Below are 9,620 nucleotides of genomic sequence, written 5' to 3'. Positions count from 1 at the left end.
CCTGCTCCGCACCTGCTCCCCCCCTGCTCCGCACCTGCTCCCGCCCCTGCTCCCGCCCCTGCTCCCGCCCCTGCTCCCGCCCCTGCTCCGCACCTGCTCCCGCCCCTGCTCCCTCCCCTGCTCCCGCCCCTGCTCCGCACCTGCTCCCGCCCCTGCTCCCGCCCCTGCTCCCGCCCCTGCTCCCGCCCCTGCTCCCGCCCCTGCTCCGCACCTGCTCCCGCCCCTGCTCCCTCCCCTGCTCCCGCCCCTGCTCCGCACCTGCTCCCGCCCCTGCTCCCCCCCTGCTCCCCCCCTGCTCCCGCCCCTGCTCCCGCCCCTGCTCCCGCCCCTGCTCCCGCCCCTGCTCCGCACCTGCTCCCCCCCTGCTCCCGCCCCTGCTCCCGCACCTGCTCCGCCCCTGCTCCCCCCCGCTCCGCCCCTGCTCCCGCCCCTGCTCCCGCCCCTGCTCCGCACCTGCTCCCGCCCCTGCTCCCGCCCCTGCTCCCGCCCCTGCTCCGCACCTGCTCCCGCCCCTGCTCCCGCCCCTGCTCCCGCCCCTGCTCCCTCCCCTGCTCCCGCCCCTGCTCCGCACCTGCTCCCGCCCCTGCTCCGCCCCTGCTCCCGCCCCTGCTCCCTCCCCTGCTCCCGCCCCTGCTCCGCACCTGCTCCCGCCCCTGCTCCGCCCCTGCTCCCGCCCCTGCTCCCTCCCCTGCTCCGCCCCTGCTCCGCACCTGCTCCCGCCCCTGCTCCCTCCCCTGCTCCCGCCCCTGCTCCGCACCTGCTCCCGCCCCTGCTCCGCCCCTGCTCCCGCTCCTGCTCCCGCCCCTGCTCCGCACCTGCTCCCCCCCTGCTCCCGCCCCTGCTCCCGCCCCTGCTCCGCACCTGCTCCCGCCCCTGCCCCGCACCTGCTCCGCCCCTGCTCCCGCACCTGCTCCCCCCCTGCTCCGCACCTGCTCCCGCCCCTGCTCCCCCCCTGCTCCCCCCCTGCTCCCCCCCTGCTCCCGCCCCTGCTCCCGCCCCTGCTCCCGCCCCTGCTCCGCCCCTGCTCCCCCCCTGCTCCCGCCCCTGCTCCCGCCCCTGCTCCCCCCCTGCTCCCCCCCTGCTCCCGCCCCTGCTCCCGCCCCTGCTCCGCACCTGCTCCCCCCCTGCTCCGCACCTGCTCGCCCCCTGCTCCCGCCCCTGCTCCCCCCCTGCTCCGCCCCTGCTCCCGCCCCTGCTCCCGCCCCTGCTCCCGCCCCTGCTCCGCACCTGCTCCCGCCCCTGCTCCCGCCCCTGCTCCCGCCCCTGCTCCGCACCTGCTCCCGCCCCTGCTCCCGCCCCTGCTCCGCACCTGCTCCCGACCCTGCTCCGCACCTGCTCCCGCCCCTGCTCCGCACCTGCTCCCCCCCTGCTCCCGCCCCTGCTCCGCACCTGCTCCCGCACCTGCTCCGCACCTGCTCCCCCCCTGCTCCCGCCCCTGCTCCGCACCTGCTCCCGCACCTGCTCCGCACCTGCTCCCGCCCCTGCTCCCCCCCTGCTCCCGCCCCTGCTCCCCCCCTGCTCCGCACCTGCTCCCCCCCTGCTCCCGCCCCTGCTCCCGCCCCTGCTCCGCACCTGCTCCCCCCCTGCTCCGCCCCTGCTCCCGCCCCTGCTCCCCCCCTGCTCCCCCCCTGCTCCGCACCTGCTCCCCCCCTGCTCCCGCCCCTGCTCCCGCCCCTGCTCCCGCCCCTGCTCCCGCCCCTGCTCCGCACCTGCTCCCGCCCCTGCTCCCTCCCCTGCTCCGCACCTGCTCCCGCCCCTGCTCCCGCCCCTGCTCCCGCCCCTGCTCCCGCCCCTGCTCCCGCCCCTGCTCCGCACCTGCTCCCGCCCCTGCTCCCTCCCCTGCTCCCGCCCCTGCTCCGCACCTGCTCCCGCCCCTGCTCCCGCCCCTGCTCCCGCCCCTGCTCCCGCCCCTGCTCCGCACCTGCTCCCGCCCCTGCTCCCTCCCCTGCTCCCGCCCCTGCTCCGCACCTGCTCCCGCCCCTGCTCCGCCCCTGCTCCCGCCCCTGCTCCCGCCCCTGCTCCGCACCTGCTCCCCCCCTGCTCCCGCCCCTGCTCCCGCCCCTGCTCCGCCCCTGCTCCCGCCCCTGCTCCCGCCCCTGCTCCGCACCTGCTCCCCCCCTGCTCCGCACCTGCTCCCGCCCCTGCTCCCGCCCCTGCTCCCGCCCCTGCTCCCGCCCCTGCTCCGCACCTGCTCCCGCCCCTGCTCCCTCCCCTGCTCCCGCCCCTGCTCCGCACCTGCTCCCGCCCCTGCTCCCGCCCCTGCTCCCGCCCTTGCTCCCGCCCCTGCTCCCGCCCCTGCTCCGCACCTGCTCCCGCCCCTGCTCCCTCCCCTGCTCCCGCCCCTGCTCCGCACCTGCTCCCGCCCCTGCTCCCCCCCTGCTCCCCCCCTGCTCCCGCCCCTGCTCCCGCCCCTGCTCCCGCCCCTGCTCCCGCCCCTGCTCCGCACCTGCTCCCCCCCTGCTCCCGCCCCTGCTCCCGCACCTGCTCCGCCCCTGCTCCCCCCCGCTCCGCCCCTGCTCCCGCCCCTGCTCCCGCCCCTGCTCCGCACCTGCTCCCGCCCCTGCTCCCGCCCCTGCTCCCGCCCCTGCTCCGCACCTGCTCCCGCCCCTGCTCCCGCCCCTGCTCCCGCCCCTGCTCCCTCCCCTGCTCCCGCCCCTGCTCCGCACCTGCTCCCGCCCCTGCTCCGCCCCTGCTCCCGCCCCTGCTCCCTCCCCTGCTCCCGCCCCTGCTCCGCACCTGCTCCCGCCCCTGCTCCGCCCCTGCTCCCGCCCCTGCTCCCTCCCCTGCTCCGCCCCTGCTCCTCACCTGCTCCCGCCCCTGCTCCCTCCCCTGCTCCCGCCCCTGCTCCGCACCTGCTCCCGCCCCTGCTCCGCCCCTGCTCCCGCCCCTGCTCCCGCCCCTGCTCCGCACCTGCTCCCCCCCTGCTCCCGCCCCTGCTCCCGCCCCTGCTCCGCACCTGCTCCCGCCCCTGCCCCGCACCTGCTCCGCCCCTGCTCCCGCACCTGCTCCCCCCCTGCTCCGCACCTGCTCCCGCCCCTGCTCCCCCCCTGCTCCCCCCCTGCTCCCCCCCTGCTCCCGCCCCTGCTCCCGCCCCTGCTCCCGCCCCTGCTCCCGCCCCTGCTCCGCACCTGCTCCCGCCCCTGCTCCCTCCCCTGCTCCCGCCCCTGCTCCGCACCTGCTCCCGCCCCTGCTCCGCACCTGCTCCCGCCCCTGCTCCGCCCCTGCTCCCGCCCCTGCTCCCGCCCCTGCTCCGCACCTGCTCCCCCCCTGCTCCCGCCCCTGCTCCCGCCCCTGCTCCGCACCTGCTCCCGCCCCTGCTCCCGCCCCTGCTCCCGCCCCTGCTCCCGCCCCTGCTCCCCCCCTGCTCCGCACCTGCTCCCGCCCCTGCTCCGCCCCTGCTCCCGCCCCTGCTCCCTCCCCTGCTCCCGCCCCTGCTCCGCACCTGCTCCCGCCCCTGCTCCGCCCCTGCTCCCGCCCCTGCTCCGCACCTGCTCCCGCCCCTGCTCCCTCCCCTGCTCCCGCCCCTGCTCCGCACCTGCTCCCGCCCCTGCTCCGCCCCTGCTCCCGCCCCTGCTCCCGCCCCTGCTCCGCACCTGCTCCCCCCCTGCTCCCGCCCCTGCTCCCGCCCCTGCTCCGCACCTGCTCCCGCCCCTGCCCCGCACCTGCTCCGCCCCTGCTCCCGCACCTGCTCCCCCCCTGCTCCGCACCTGCTCCCGCCCCTGCTCCCCCCCTGCTCCCCCCCTGCTCCCGCCCCTGCTCCCGCCCCTGCTCCACACCTGCTCCCGCCCCTGCCCCGCACCTGCTCCGCCCCTGCTCCGCCCCTGCTCCGCCCCTGCTCCCGCACCTGCTCCCGCCCCTGCTCCCGCCCCTGCTCCGCACCTGCTCCCGCCCCTGCTCCCTCCCCTGCTCCCGCCCCTGCTCCGCACCTGCTCCCGCCCCTGCTCCGCCCCTGCTCCCGCCCCTGCTCCCGCCCCTGCTCCGCACCTGCTCCCCCCCTGCTCCCGCCCCTGCTCCCGCCCCTGCTCCGCACCTGCTCCCGCCCCTGCCCCGCACCTGCTCCCGCACCTGCTCCCTCCCCTGCTCCCGCCCCTGCTCCCGCCCCTGCTCCGCACCTGCTCCCGCCCCTGCTCCCTCCCCTGCTCCCGCCCCTGCTCCGCACCTGCTCCCGCCCCTGCTCCCGCCCCTGCTCCCGCCCCTGCTCCGCACCTGCTCCCGCACCTGCCCCGCACCTGCCCCCGCCCCTGCTCCGCACCTGCTCCCGCCCAGTCAGTCACCAGCTCGAGGAGACCCGGCGTTGGAGGCCGGCACGAGGATGGAGGACGCGTCTCCTCTTGGGGTACCAGCGGGACCTGCCCAGAGCCAACCTCCTCGTCAGCGTCCTGGGGGACAGCACCTGCCTCGGGGGCGCACGCTGGAGAAGCAGCCCCTGAAGACAGTCCCCCACCCCGGCCCCGGCAAGAAGAAGGGCCACGCGCGTTTGGCTCCACCTTTGGCTGCCCTCCAGGCCCGCCTTCTGCGCCCTTCCTCCTTCAGGTCCCCTGCGCCTCCTTCCCTCCCACCCGGGGTGTCGGGGTGCGGGGGAGAGGACGGCCCTATCACCCCAGCGGCTGAGGAGGGGTTCTGGGCCCAGCGGTGCTTCAGGGTTCAGGCATCTGGGGCCGCGTTCTCAGGGGTCCGAAGGGATCCTGGAATCAGGAGGAACTTTGGTGTTTGTTGTACATCAGAGGACACGATCGAATTAAAGGCCAACTATTTTTTTTATAGTTTTGCAATTTACATTTAAGACGATGAACCATGTTGAGTGATTTTTTTGCAGTCTGTAAAGTTAGTGTGTATATTTCTTTTACTAAAAAAATCCATGTGTGTCCTTTCTGTTTGTAGTGTTTTCTTACTCAGATTGTCTGACTTTGGCACCATTGAATCTTAATCACACTCAGTCAATGTCAGGCTGACCCCTCCCCTACCTGCCAGCCCCAGCGTCCAGCCCTTTTCTTATGTATCCCAGTACACCGCGAACAGTTTGACCATTTAATTTGTGACAGTACCTGATTTTAGACACATATTTTTATGCCTTTCACAATTGTGTTGATACTCCATACATTCTTTGAAAATTCAATCTGTAAAAAAGTTTAATAACAACAGTAAGATGTTTCTAAGAATCTGACCACAGATAGATAGCCACAGCAAACAGCTGAAAGTTGAAATGTGCTCAAGGAATATGGTGTTTTATATGCTACATGAAAATTAAATATTTGTAAAGCATGTCTCTAGAGTTTTACCAACTATCTTTTTAAAAAATCATCTTCAAACCAACTGATAACAACCATCTGTGATTTTATTGACTTGTTTATTTCTCCCAGGTTCAGATGTTTTTTTTTTCTGACAGTTAAATATTGTTCATAAACTTACTATAAATGTTTTCATTCTTACTTTCTTCCCAGTTCTCTAAAGATCAATAGGGGAAGAAGAGGGAACACTCACATGGGTCCCTCACGTAGGAAAACTACCGTGGTAGCTCCAGCACGCTGCCTCTTAGGGACCCACTCGAGTCTGTGACTGGGCTCAGCCAAGCCAGCGCCTGCCTCTTACAGATCCAGTTGACCCAGCTGAACCTTTCTGGCTCCCAGCGACGCCCGTGCCCTGAGCCGTGGTCACAGGCTGGCACGAGTACAGCTGCTTGGGTTGATTCCTGCAAAGAAAGAGGTCATCCTTCTCTTATGGGCCCACGGGAATCAGCAGTCAACTGAGATGATTCATCAGAACATTCACAGTTAGGTCTAGAGGGTGACTTTAACTCCAGGAACTGAGGGAATCTGCCATTGCCACTCTTAATAATCTAGATTCCAGGCCTTAGTATCACGTTCTGGAAGAATACGCCATCTAAGTCGTAATTCTGTTTTCTTACTTCTAGCTTCCCTAGGTGGGACACGCAGCCAGGCTCATTTGAATTCCTACAGACTTGAAGGGATGAAATTCAGTTTCATATGTTCATATGTATATGAAATCATAGTCCTCATAAAATTTAAGCTGATTAGATATTTTTAGGGTAAAGAAGGTGGAAAGGGAACAAGAAGTTCTGGAATTTGTTGTAATCTATAGCAAGTTTCACACTGGTATCCCCACCACACGGGGTGTGGGTCCCAAATCTAGGACTTCAAAACAGAAAAAACTGATAAATTTCATCAATCCCACATTTTCATAGAGTGTCAAGTGAAAACGCAAAATTTAATTATCTATTTACAAGCTATTCTGGTACAATAGGTCAGAAAGTGTAGGTATCCCAGGAGTTATTAGAGGGGAATTTTTCCTGGAAGTGTTGCTCGAGTTTTCCATCTAGTTTTCCTGTACTGGATAAGGCAGGAGTGACCCTGAACCTACAAGATGTACTCACTCGAGGGTCAAAGCCTACCGCCGCAAGGTCAGGAAATGCAGAACCAGGAGTCTGGGAGCAAAAAATAATGGAGGAAAAGAGGATCTGGGCTTCTGCTGGTAAAAGTGATCTCCAAGCAGCCTGCTGGTGAGCCCTGCCATCCTTCCTCAGGCATTCCCTGGAGTAGCTCCCATTTAGTTTTTGATACATTTCCTTTAGCTCCCCAGAAGTTTCCCCACCTGAGCCACTCTGGCTTCCCATTCCATGAGTTGTTGAGAATCACCTTGTTTACTTCTCCAGGCCCTCGATATTTTTGCCCTTCTTTCCTTGGATATTTTCCCTGATTATCCCCACCCATCGAGTCACATAGCCCTGCAGGGACGTGGGGGTTAATTAGATCATGTATTCACGCTAGTTTAATTCCCTTATCATCTCCTGTGTTTTGTGTCTTATCTCTTACTGATGTAGAGCGCTACATTAGAGTTTTATGCTTTCCAATTCTTAGGCACCAAAAATGTTGCTAACTTTCTTCCTTCCTTCTTCCCTTCCTCTTCCTTCATTTATTTTACTGTGCAATTGCATCTACTTATTTCCATCTTACCTTCACATTTTCATGTAAAAAACTGGAGCATGTCCTCATTTCCATATCTAATAAGACTCCATCCTCCTTTATATTCCTACCTACAAACTCGTCCCTCTCATAAAACCAGGAGAGATATCGACTTCAGGAATGTAGAGAATATCCCCACCATCTTTCTCAATTACTTACACGTCCCGGACAGCTGTCTTCTCGCCATGCATGGTTGTGCCTGCCTCCTCCCAGCCAAAGCTGCACTGACCCTCCTTAAATGGCTCCACCATGTGAGGGAACCTTTGTCTGCTGGCAGACTAAGGAAGTGCAAGCAAGGGAATTAAAAGTAAGTAAATAAAAGGGGTATTGAAGGGCATTTACAGCCTCTCGCCACAAGGAAGTTGGAAATGGATCTGCAACCCATAACTGGGTCCACGGTCCGGATTGAAGCAACTACACCAGGACAATCCTAAAGACCTAGAACAGGTTGGACTAAGAATCAAAGAAGGAAGCGGACTTGCCTACCACACGGGAGGTCCACGGTTCAAACCCTGGGCCTCCTTGACCGGTATGGAGCGGGCCCATACGCAGTGCTGACATGCACAAGGAGTGCCGTGCCATGCAAGGGTGTCCCCTGTGTAGGGGAGCCCCACGTGCAAGGAGTGCGCCCCATAAGGAGAGCTGCCCAGCACAAAAGAAAGTGCAGCCTGCCCAGGAATGGTGCCACACACATGGACAGCTGACACAGCAAGATGACGCAACAAAAAGAAACACAGATTCCCAGTGCCCCAGTGCCGCTGATAAGGATAGAAGTGGTCACAGAATAACACACAGCGAATGGACACAGAGAGCAGACAACTGGGGGGGTGAGGGGGGGGAGAAATAAATAAAAAATAAATCTTAAAAAAAAAAGAATCAAAGAAATACAGTAACACACAGCTTCTTACCAGTAAATCCTTATGCAGAATAGAGAAATTGAGCATCAGTGTAAACTCATAATCATCATCAGATGCCCAGACATCAGTAAAAATTTATAAGTCATACTAAGAAAATGGAATATAGGACCAAAGTAAAGGAATATTTCAATGCCTCAGATGAGACCCAGGATTTGAGATAATTAATCAGTGAGGATCATACAAATCTCTTAAATCAATACGTTGAATGACAATATGGCTAAACAGATATAGGGCATTAAAAGGACAGTGGGTGTGACAGTTTGGTATTGTTTATGAATTCCAAAAATAGATACTGGATTGTGTTTGTAAACTGGTCTTTTCCTCTGGGCATATTAGATTATATTAGATTAAGAGGTTTCAATTTTACTTTATAAAGTAAAATTTATATTTTTTATTTGACCCTGTCATTAGGGCAACTCAGTTTGAGTCACTGCCCCACCCTTTGTGGGCTATATAAATGGACGCTCAATCAAAGGCAGGGAGGTAAATACACAGAGGAAAAGAACAGAGGAAGAGAGACAGCTCATTAGACATGGCAGAGGCCCCAGGGAGAGAGATGAGCCTGACAGCCTACTACTGATCTTGTGAAGAGAACAAAGTAGCTGAGCCTGGAAAGAAACAAGCCTCAGGGAGAGAGACAAGACTTATGCCAGCCTACAGCTGAGACTGGAGAAGCTGAGACCATGGAGCCTTAAGAGAAAGAATGAAGGCTGAACCCTCACAGATATCACCCACCATCTTCCTTCAACACATGGCCAATGACTTTGAGTGAGTAAGTATCTCTTATGGTACCTTGAATTGGACTCTTTAGGGCCTTGTGACCAGGCCTTTGAGTGCAGGAGGGTGAGGCTGGGAGCCTCCAGGGCAGGGTCCTGTGGTCCCAGTGAGGTGGGCTCCTGGACCAGAGAGGGCCAGGTTCTGTGACCCTGATGTGAGTCCCCCATGTGCTCCCACAGCTCCACCGCGTCCTGAGCTTTGTGGGTGGTGGAGCCATGCCGGCAATGTTGATAAAGGCTGCCTGGTAATGGGGATGGAGAGGTCCCTGTAGGAAACTTTTCTATGACTGGGTGTCACAGGGAGCCTCCTGAGGGCCAGAGACGAACTGCAGTTTACTTTTGTTTGAATGCGCAGAATGCACAGAATGCCCTCTGGCCTCGTTCATTGTGTACCACTGGGCATCTGCCTTGTTGGTGATGCCCAACATGGACTGGCTGACTGTTTTTGTTAATAGGGGAGGGGCTCTGAGTCTGATACCAGCCAACTGCCTCACATTTGGGCGGTGAGCTTGGCAACACAGACCCCTTATTAAAGATGCTCAGCAACCAATCTGCCTGTTCTCCTTGCTTCTTTGGACAAAAACTTTAGGTATAGTTGGAATCTCCAATCAAGTAAAATTTTGAGTCTTAGTTTTCAGTTTGAGGCCCCTTTTGCGGTCTGCTTGACCTTACTTGTGGTGACAGGAAAATCTGTGGTTCCCCTGACTGGACCCAGGGGCAGCTGTCCCTGCTCTGGGGTGTCCCTATCACCCTCAGAGGAAGGCGTTGTTTTCACCATTGTGATAGTGATGAGATCATCATGCCCAGACCCCAGAACACAGGAGCACCCCCCAGCACCTGGGCGGCTGACAGCAGCACCAAGGGGGGCCATGCAGGGAGCATGGGGTTTAGAAGCTTCCTTTGGTATTTTAGGGAACAGTGGCATAATATACTAAGATTCTCTTTTT

The sequence above is a fragment of the Dasypus novemcinctus genome, chromosome 10 (assembly GCF_030445035.2).
Source record: "Dasypus novemcinctus isolate mDasNov1 chromosome 10, mDasNov1.1.hap2, whole genome shotgun sequence".
Taxonomy (NCBI): Eukaryota; Metazoa; Chordata; class Mammalia; order Cingulata; family Dasypodidae; genus Dasypus; species Dasypus novemcinctus.
This window is presented reverse-complemented; position numbering follows the sequence as displayed.